This window comes from Taudactylus pleione, unplaced genomic scaffold (genome assembly GCF_031769625.1).
Source record: "Taudactylus pleione unplaced genomic scaffold, aTauple2 ptg000959l, whole genome shotgun sequence".
Classification (NCBI taxonomy): Eukaryota; Metazoa; Chordata; class Amphibia; order Anura; family Myobatrachidae; genus Taudactylus; species Taudactylus pleione.
The window spans coordinates 2,575,119-2,583,880 of NW_028285360.1; positions in this window are offsets into that span (position 1 = coordinate 2,575,119).

Here is an 8,762-nt window from a genome sequence, read left to right on the forward strand (position 1 = left end):
AGGCGATGTGACAATGTCTCACTTGCTCACCACTCCTGGCTGATAGGGCTTTATCAGGTTTACTTCATGTGGCTGTGATGTTAGGCAGGCTGCTCTCAGTAGAGCCTGTTTCTATACAGTCATCAGACATAGCCCCACCTGGCAGGCAGATCTCACAGCGAACTCCGCCTCCTGTCTCACACTCTGTGTCACTGTATCAGCCCATGCCCTGGCTTCGTAGTCTGGCTTCCGTAGCTGACTGAAGCCAAGGTTTATACTACCTCCGTCACCGCCGCTCACAGCCGCCAGCTGAGGTTTGTACTTCTTCCATCACTGCTGCTCACAGCCATCCTGGGCTTTAAAGATGGGTTAATCCCAGTCATTGCTTTGTTGGTGCTGCTGGTGTGGGACCCGTAGCTCTCAGTCTGCCGTTAGTCCTTCATCTGTCCAGCTAACAGTTCTCCCTGCTGCTTCCCACACTAGGCTCCCTCTCCTCCATGCATCTCTTTTAGAATACTCCCATTGAAATGAATTGAATGGGGGCATTTTTTTTAATCACCCTCTCTGGGGATACAATCCACTCTCTTACATAGAGTATGATACACATAAGGATATATAATCACATATATATATATATATATATATATATATATCATATATTTATATACATATATATATATACACACATATATATATACGCAAACACACACACATCAACCTGGGTTACATTTCTTATTGGCAAATTCTGCAATCATTATAAAAAAGTATATTGTGCTTATATGTAATGCTTTGGTTCAGTTATGTGGTGGTGGTGGACAGGGTTGCACTGCTATTTGTCCACATACAGGGCTCTATTTAGTAACATTATTTTTACTAAAATAAAGTGAAAAAGGGTGTTTTCACACCCTTTTCACATTATTTTAGTTTCACCTGTACTTATTACAGGGCAATTGGAGTAGAATTAGTAAAATTCTACTCCAACCCCTAGTATCACTTATTTTTAGTAAAGTAGATCGCATTTCCCATAATTGTAATGGAAAATGTGATCCGACCAGAGTTACTAAAAATAAATTGTAAAAAAATACCGGGGGAAGCCCTGTGATAAGCCCGCCTCCAGGTGGCGTTATCCAGGGTCTCCCCCGGTTACCGGGCTCCCACTCTGCTCTAACGGGGAGAGCAGAGCCGGGAGCCGGTACCAGTAATCAGCTATGTGGTCTAAACAGACCGCAAGCTGATTGCTGTAAAAAAAAGAAAAAAAAAATTGAAACGTTTTTTTTTTACTTACCTGAATCCAGGGACCGGTGATCGGGCCTCCGGTGATGGCCCCTCTCCGGTCAGCTGGTCTCCCATAGTGCACTGCGGCTCGGTCATCAGGTGATCGGGTCCCAGTGCAGTATGGGAGATCACCTGATCGGGAAGCCCGGAGAAGATCACCGGAGGCCAGGAGGATGCAGATAAGTGTAATGAAGGGAGGGGGGGTCGCGGGGGGCAGGGGGGGTCACGGGGGTCTGTGATCGCGGGGGCGGGGCTTAGCGTCGGTGGGGGGTAGCAGCGACGGTGGGTCGGCGCATGCGCGGGCTCTTAGTCGCTGTATTTTTTCCGAAAATACCGCGGCTAGAGTGCGGATGGGATCCGCAGGGACAGAGCTTTATCACAAGCTCTGTCCCTGCAAGGAATTTATAGTAAATCCCTGTGATATTGCCTGAATTCGCAATGCGAATTCACTCGGTAATATCACACTACAATCCGCATTCAATATGAGGATTGTAGTAAATAGAGCCCACAGTATTTACTGATTGGCAGCCACCAGCACTGATTTTGCCTATTCACATTGACTATAAATAATTTGATTTGGTACAGGACTACAAACTCGTGGCACCCCTACAAGTGCCTTGTGGATGTCACAGCACTATATCACAATCCCACTGCCACGGTTCTTGCCAATGGCTGCTCCTCCTCTACTTTTACAATTAAAAATTACACTCTCACCTTAGAACCCCCTATAGCTGGGCTCCGTCTTAATCCAGATATCACTGGCATTACAGTAAGCCCCTTTGAATATAAACAAGCATAATATGCAGAGGACATTCTCCTTACCATTACTAAACCCCTCATTTTACTTCCCTTAGTTTTGCATGAACTTATATGGTCAATTCTCTTAACTTTAAAATTAATTCTGATAAAATGGAAGCTCACACACTTAACGTCTCCCCGTTTGGAGTAGCAATGTCTCCAAACCAACTTTCACTTTAAATGGCAACCACAGAAATTAAAATATCATGGGGGTTTACCTAACAATATCCTATGACCAGCTCTATGCTGCCAACATATCCTCTGCCACCACCCCCCCCCACACACACACTTATAGACTCAATAAAAGACATTTGCACAGAGTTGCTGGGATTAAAATGAATGCCTTACCTAGGCTTCTTTATCTATTCGAAACCTTACCGGTCAGTGGGGCTGATTCAGACCCGCTCGCGAGCGCAGGACGCTCGCAAGCGGGTCGATGGTGGCAAATTGCGCATGCGCACGACGGAGGTAGCTCCGTCATGCGCATGCGCGAGACCCAAATAACGACGGTCGAGCCGTCGTAATGGGTCTCGCACCAAAGCGGGCGTGCTGTCGATGGTGAGTGACAGCACGCCCCCTTTGGTGGGCGTGCCGGGGGCGTGGCTGCCAGACAGAGGCGTTCCCATGGGAACGTCTACCGTCTGAGTCCGGCCCCACTGACATCAGTAGTGATGTCAGTGGGAGTGATTTTGGCTCTGATAGAGCCAAAATCACTCCAGGGCTTGCGGTCACCGAGACCCTACCGCAGTGTCTCGTCGCAAGCCCGATGGTCGCGATGGTCTTGACCATCGCGACCATCATCATGGACACTCGCTATAGCTGTGGGTGGTAACCCACAGCTATGCGAGCGTCCATGAGGCCGCTCCAAGTTGAGGGAGGAGGGCCCTGATTCAGAGCGAGCGCTCTGGTCAGAGCGTCCGGCTCTGAATCAGGCCCAGAGTCCCAGCTGCTGTCCTTAAAGATCTCCAACAGCAAATCTCCCACTTTGGTCTGCGAGGAAACCCAGGGTCTGTCTCAAGTATTATATAAACACATTAATGATGGTGGCCTAGGCCTACCTTGTTTGCACAAATATTATCTTGCATCCCACCTGACTCAGAATGTTCTCTCTCATTCTGATTCCCACTCCAGGTTCTGGATAGATGTTGAAACCAATTTCCTACACATGCTCTTGACTTACAGTTTGTTCTGGATGGCTCCGAAAGTCAGGCCTCCTATGTCTACCCTACCCCCACCTTGTGTTTTTCTTTGAAAATATTCTTTGAACAGATTGTCTCTGGACTTACAATATACAATTCCTCCCAGATTGGGCCCCCTGACACAGTTTCCCTGAGTTCTCTGAGCTTAGTGACTGCTTCCACCTCCAATCCACTGACTTCTGTCAATTTCTACCACTTTGCCACTTGTTTGATTCTGTAGCCAAACCCTGTGGTTCCTTACAACCTTCTATTAAGCTTTAGGTCTTCATAGGTCCTCTTCCAGAGGCCTCATATTAATTTTTTACTCTCTTCAGAGACATGGCCAACCAGACAAAGATCTGCAGGTGCGTCGATAGGAGACTTATATGGGAGGTCGGGGAACGTTCAAGCCGGAGGTCTAGGCTCAAATTCAAAGTCTTATTTTCGAAGGACAGTACTTTTTGGGGAGAGGGATGCAAATTTTCAGTCCTTTTGAATTTTCATTTGTGGCAACAGGATCTAGTCTGGTCTGAAAGACCTGGTGTGCTACGTCACAGCTTTAGCAAGCACAGTCAGGGTTTTGTTCCACTGCCATGTGAATGTGAAAGGGGAGAAGTAATTTTTGAAAATGTGTGTACAACTTGGTGTTCTTGCAGAGTTGTGTACACACTAGCGGATATATAAAGAACATAGACAATTAGCCCAGTGTAACATAACCAAGAAGGGTTGTTTATTGTGTACAGCCACACTCATTGTTACACTGGTTTTGTCCAAGACATGAAGTGGAGCTTGTAGCGGAGCAGGGTTAGGCAGCTCACCAGCCAGTGACTGTCTCATGTACCGTGGCAATGGTGCAGGCAGTGGTAAAAAGGGGTTACTAATCTCTGGAGTTAAGACGAGGACAGCCGTCCTCCACTGTATTGCTCATACATGGTAACGTAAGATGGCACCATGCATCTACAGCTAGGGTATTGGTGGCCATCTTGGTAAGGGAACTGAAGTGTTCCTTGAGGAGCCATTTTGTTGGAGACTGCGCAGTAGCGCACACCACTTCGAATAATCATGACCACCAATAACATGCAATCAGCTCCCAACTGTCAATTTTCAAACACACAGCCTATGACATGGCAGTTAGGAGCTGATTGGCTGGTACCTTATCTCATTTCACTTTGTCTCCTAACACTGCTGAGTAAATAGACCCCTGAGTCATGGTTGTAGATGGCTAACGTAGGGGAAATCTGACCATTTGGTTGCTCAGACAGAGCTGCTAGATAACTTCTGCCACATTCATGGCCATTGTTTAGGAACGCCCGCTGTCTTTCTGCCACTTGATGTCACGGCTCTTCCAACTGTTGGGTCAATTGCCCTTAAGACATGTTGGTATATGGAGTGCGCTAATGCACTACCTCCATGATGCATCTCTCCATTACAAAGATGGCCACCGTTAGGTAGTCTGCACATGGACTGCGCCATCTTGGCATGGTGTTTCAGTGCCACAGTCCTACACAGGCATGTACTACTTAGCTCCATGGGTGACCCTGCAATATCCGCTTACATACATGACCATATGGTCCGTTGGATTCACAAACAAATCAGTTGTACACACACGCCAATGCACTCACAATATTTCATCAATCGAACAAAACAATATATTGACAAGTGTGCATCCAGCTTTAGGTATCCCAAATCTAAACCTCAAGCAACTCCAGAATTAATTATGCACAGCTGAAATCATCTCTTTGACTGGGTTAATCATTATCTCAGAACATGACCTTTTTGTGGTATTGAGTATCAGATATATGTCACGGCCAGGGTTTCTCGGCATGGTGGTCACCGGGTATTACCTGTGAGGTCATTGTGGCGGGGAGTGTCTGGCAGCGGTGCTGGTGTTTGGCGAGGGGCATTGGCTGCGCGTGGTTCTGAGCGGGCACATTGTCACTGGGCCTGGTGAGGTCTGGTGGTACTTCCGTTCCGTTTGGCATGGGCACCGCCATCTTGCCTGCGGCCATGTGATTCAAGCTGTCCAATCCTGGTGGGTCATGTGTTCTTTCCAGCCAGTCACAGTGCGGCACTGAGTATTTAGGAAGGTCCAGAGCCTTCCTTCCTTTGTCAGTGCAACGTGTTTCTCAGCTGCGGCTGAGAGAGAGAGAGTACCTGTGCCTTACCTGCCTCCTTAGAAGCACTACTAGCATGAACCTTGCCTGCTCCAACCTGCTGGACTTACCCTGCACCCTCCATTTACCTTTTCACCTGCCTGAGTACCTGAACCTGCTGTTTCCCTGCACCTTGCCTCCACTCACACGCAGCTGGACTTCATTACCTCTGCCTGCATTCTGTTACAGCTCACCATACCTGTATACTGAACTGTTCCTGCCAGTCACTATCTGGACATTCTCCCATTTACCCCCACTACAGTTATCAAGTGCAATTTAGTGCTATACCTGGACTTTTTCGTTTGCCATTCCCATGTCTTCGAAGCCACTTATTAAAAACTCCACTTTTTCATTTAAATCTGCTTCTGTGTCTGCTCCTATCACCACCCCAGGTCCACAACAAAATCAGAACCTCACAGTTTGAACTGGCCCCATGGATCCTGCCACAGAACAGGAGTCTGTAGTGGATTTATTTTGCTGTATTGCTGGCCGTTTAGAAAACCTGGAAGCTATGCAGCATCAAATGGCTCAGTTTCTACAGGAGATGTCTAAACAACAAGATAATCTGCAAACCTCGTTAATCACCCCTGGGATATCAGCAACTACACCTCCTCCTGTGCCTGGTAATAGAGGGACCAGGGTATCCCCTAGTCTACATCTTCCTATGCCAAGCAAATTTGACGGCAATCCTAAGCTCTGTCATGGTTTCTTAAATCAGTGTGATATACACTTTACATTACAGCCTAATAACTTTCCCACCGCTAGAACTAAAGTGGCATACATTGTGTCTTTGTTGACCAGCTCGGCTTTGGATTGGGCCTCCCCACTCTGGGAGCGTTCAGACTCGCTGCTGGATAACTATACAGACTTTGTATCATCGTTCAGGAGGATTTTCGATGAACCTGGATGCACAGTGTCAGCATCGTCCAGTATCATGACCCTGAGACAAGGAACCAATCCTGTTAGCCAATATGCCGTACAGTTCCAAATCTTGGCATCAGAGCTTAAGTGGAATGAGGAGACCCTCACCTCAGCCTTTTGACATGGCCTTTCTGACCGACTAAAAGATGATCTGATCACCGTGAGCTTACCACTAATTTAAATATGATCTCACTCTGCAACAAAATTGACCTACGCTTCAGAGAACGTCAGGCTGAAAAGCACAATACTAACCGGCAAAGGTCATTTATGCCTCCCTTGCCTTCCCGTCCACCCCATCCTCCTATAGATGAGGAGCCTATGCAGGTGAACCAAACCCATCTCTCCAAAGAGGAACATCAGAGAAGGATACTAAAACACCTCTGTCTATACTGTGGAGATTCAGGTCACCCGTTGGGCTCCTGCTGCAGTAAATCAAGAAACGCCCATTCCTAACTGATCCTGGGGACATCAAGTTAGGAGTTATGAGCCCGTCCCCAAATACTAAAGATTTCAAAATTTCCTTAGCTTTGGATCTCAAACCTAACCCTGTGTTCGTCTCTGCTCTATTAGACTCTGGAGCAGCCGGAAACTTCATGACTTCCAGCCTAGTTGATGAACAAGGAATCTGTAGTTTATCTCTCAATCATGTAATTTCCCTGACTTCTGTAGATGGATGGCCTCTAGCTAAAGGAGTGGTCACCAAGGAAACTCAACCAGTATTAGTTCATGTTGGGGCACTTCACTCCGAGTCATTAAAGCTCTTAGTGATACCAGAGGCTTCCCAAGAAATCATTTTAGGACTACCCTGGTTATGCCAGCATAATCCCAGGATAGAGACTGGTGTTCAATGCAGATTCTTTCATGGGGAACTATCAGAAATCCTGTCTTCCCAAGATACGACCTGTAAGAAAGACAGCTTCGTTAACATCTCCAGCTATTCCCAAGGAGTACCAGATGTTCTCTGATGTTGTTTCTGAACAACAAGTGAATGTCTTACCTCCCCACAGGGGATGGGACTGTCCAATCGAGCTGCTGCCTGGCAAGATGCCACCTCGTGGTTGCACCTATCCTCTATCCTTGCCTGAGACTCAAGCCTTGTCTGAATACATCCAAGACAACCTAGCGAAAGGGTTTATTCGTCCTTCCACCTCTCCTGCCGGAGCTGGCTTCTTTTTCATCGTCAAGAAAGACGGTGGCCTAAGACCTTGTATAGATTACCGTTGCCTTTATGATATAACGATTAAGAATCGATATCCTCTTCCCCTGATCACAGAGTCGTTCAACAGAGTTAATGGGTCCATCATATTCTCAAAGTTGGATCTGAGAGGGGCTTATAATCTCATCCGTAGTCGCACTGGTGATGAATGGAAGACCGCCTTTAATACTAGAGATGGACACTTTGAATACCTCGTGATGCCCTTTGGGTTGTGCAATGCCCTGCCGTGTTTCAGGGCTTTGTTAATGAGATTTTCCGGGACTTGTTATATGTCTCGGTTGTTGTTTACCTGGACGATATATTGATTTTTTCGTCTTCTGTAGCAAAACATGTTTCAGTAGTTGTCTATTTGGACGATATATTGATTTTTTTCGTCTTCGCTAGAAGAGCATCATAAACATGTGAAGGAAGTATTGTCCCGTCTAAGAAAGAACCACCTTTACTGCAAACTGGAGAAATGTGTCTTTAGGGTACCCAGTGTGCCATTCCTTGGTTATGTCATCTCTGGCTCCAGTCTAGAATTGGACCCCAAGAAGGTGCAGGCGATTTTGGATTGGTCCCGTCCCCAAATTTTGAAAGCCATCCAGAGATTACTTGGGTTCACCAACTACTATAGAGATTTTATTAAAGGATTTTCATCATTATCGGCTCCCATTACCGTGCTGACCCAAAAAGACGCTAATCCTGCCCTATGGTCACCCGAGTCAGAGACTGCATTCCAACTTTTAAAACAGGCGTTTATTTCTGCTCCAGTCTTACGACAACTAGATCTGGATAGGCAGTTTCTTTTGGAAGCGGATGCATCATCAGAGGCCGTGGGTGCAGTTCTTTCCCAGTGTTATGTTCGTGCTGACCTGGAGAAGGCGTCCTCCCATTACAAATTTCAAGCTGATAAGAAGCGTAGGAAAGTACCACGTAGGCAAGTTGGAGACCAAGTCTGGTTGTCCACCCAGAACCTACAGCTTAGAATACGATCTATGAAATTTGCTCCACGCTTTATCAGGCCCTTCTCCATCATAGAAATCATTAACCCTGTGGCTTTTCGCCTTCAGTTACCCCCTTATCTGAAAATTCCCAAATCCTTTCGTGTCTCCCTGCTTAAACCCCTGGTGCTGAACAAATTCCACAGAGTCCTGCCTGCTTCTCCCTGTATCCAGACTGAAAGGGGCGTGGAGTTTGAGGTCTCCCAGGTCTTGGATTCTCATCTCCGCAGAGGACATTAGCAGCACCCGGTGGATTGGA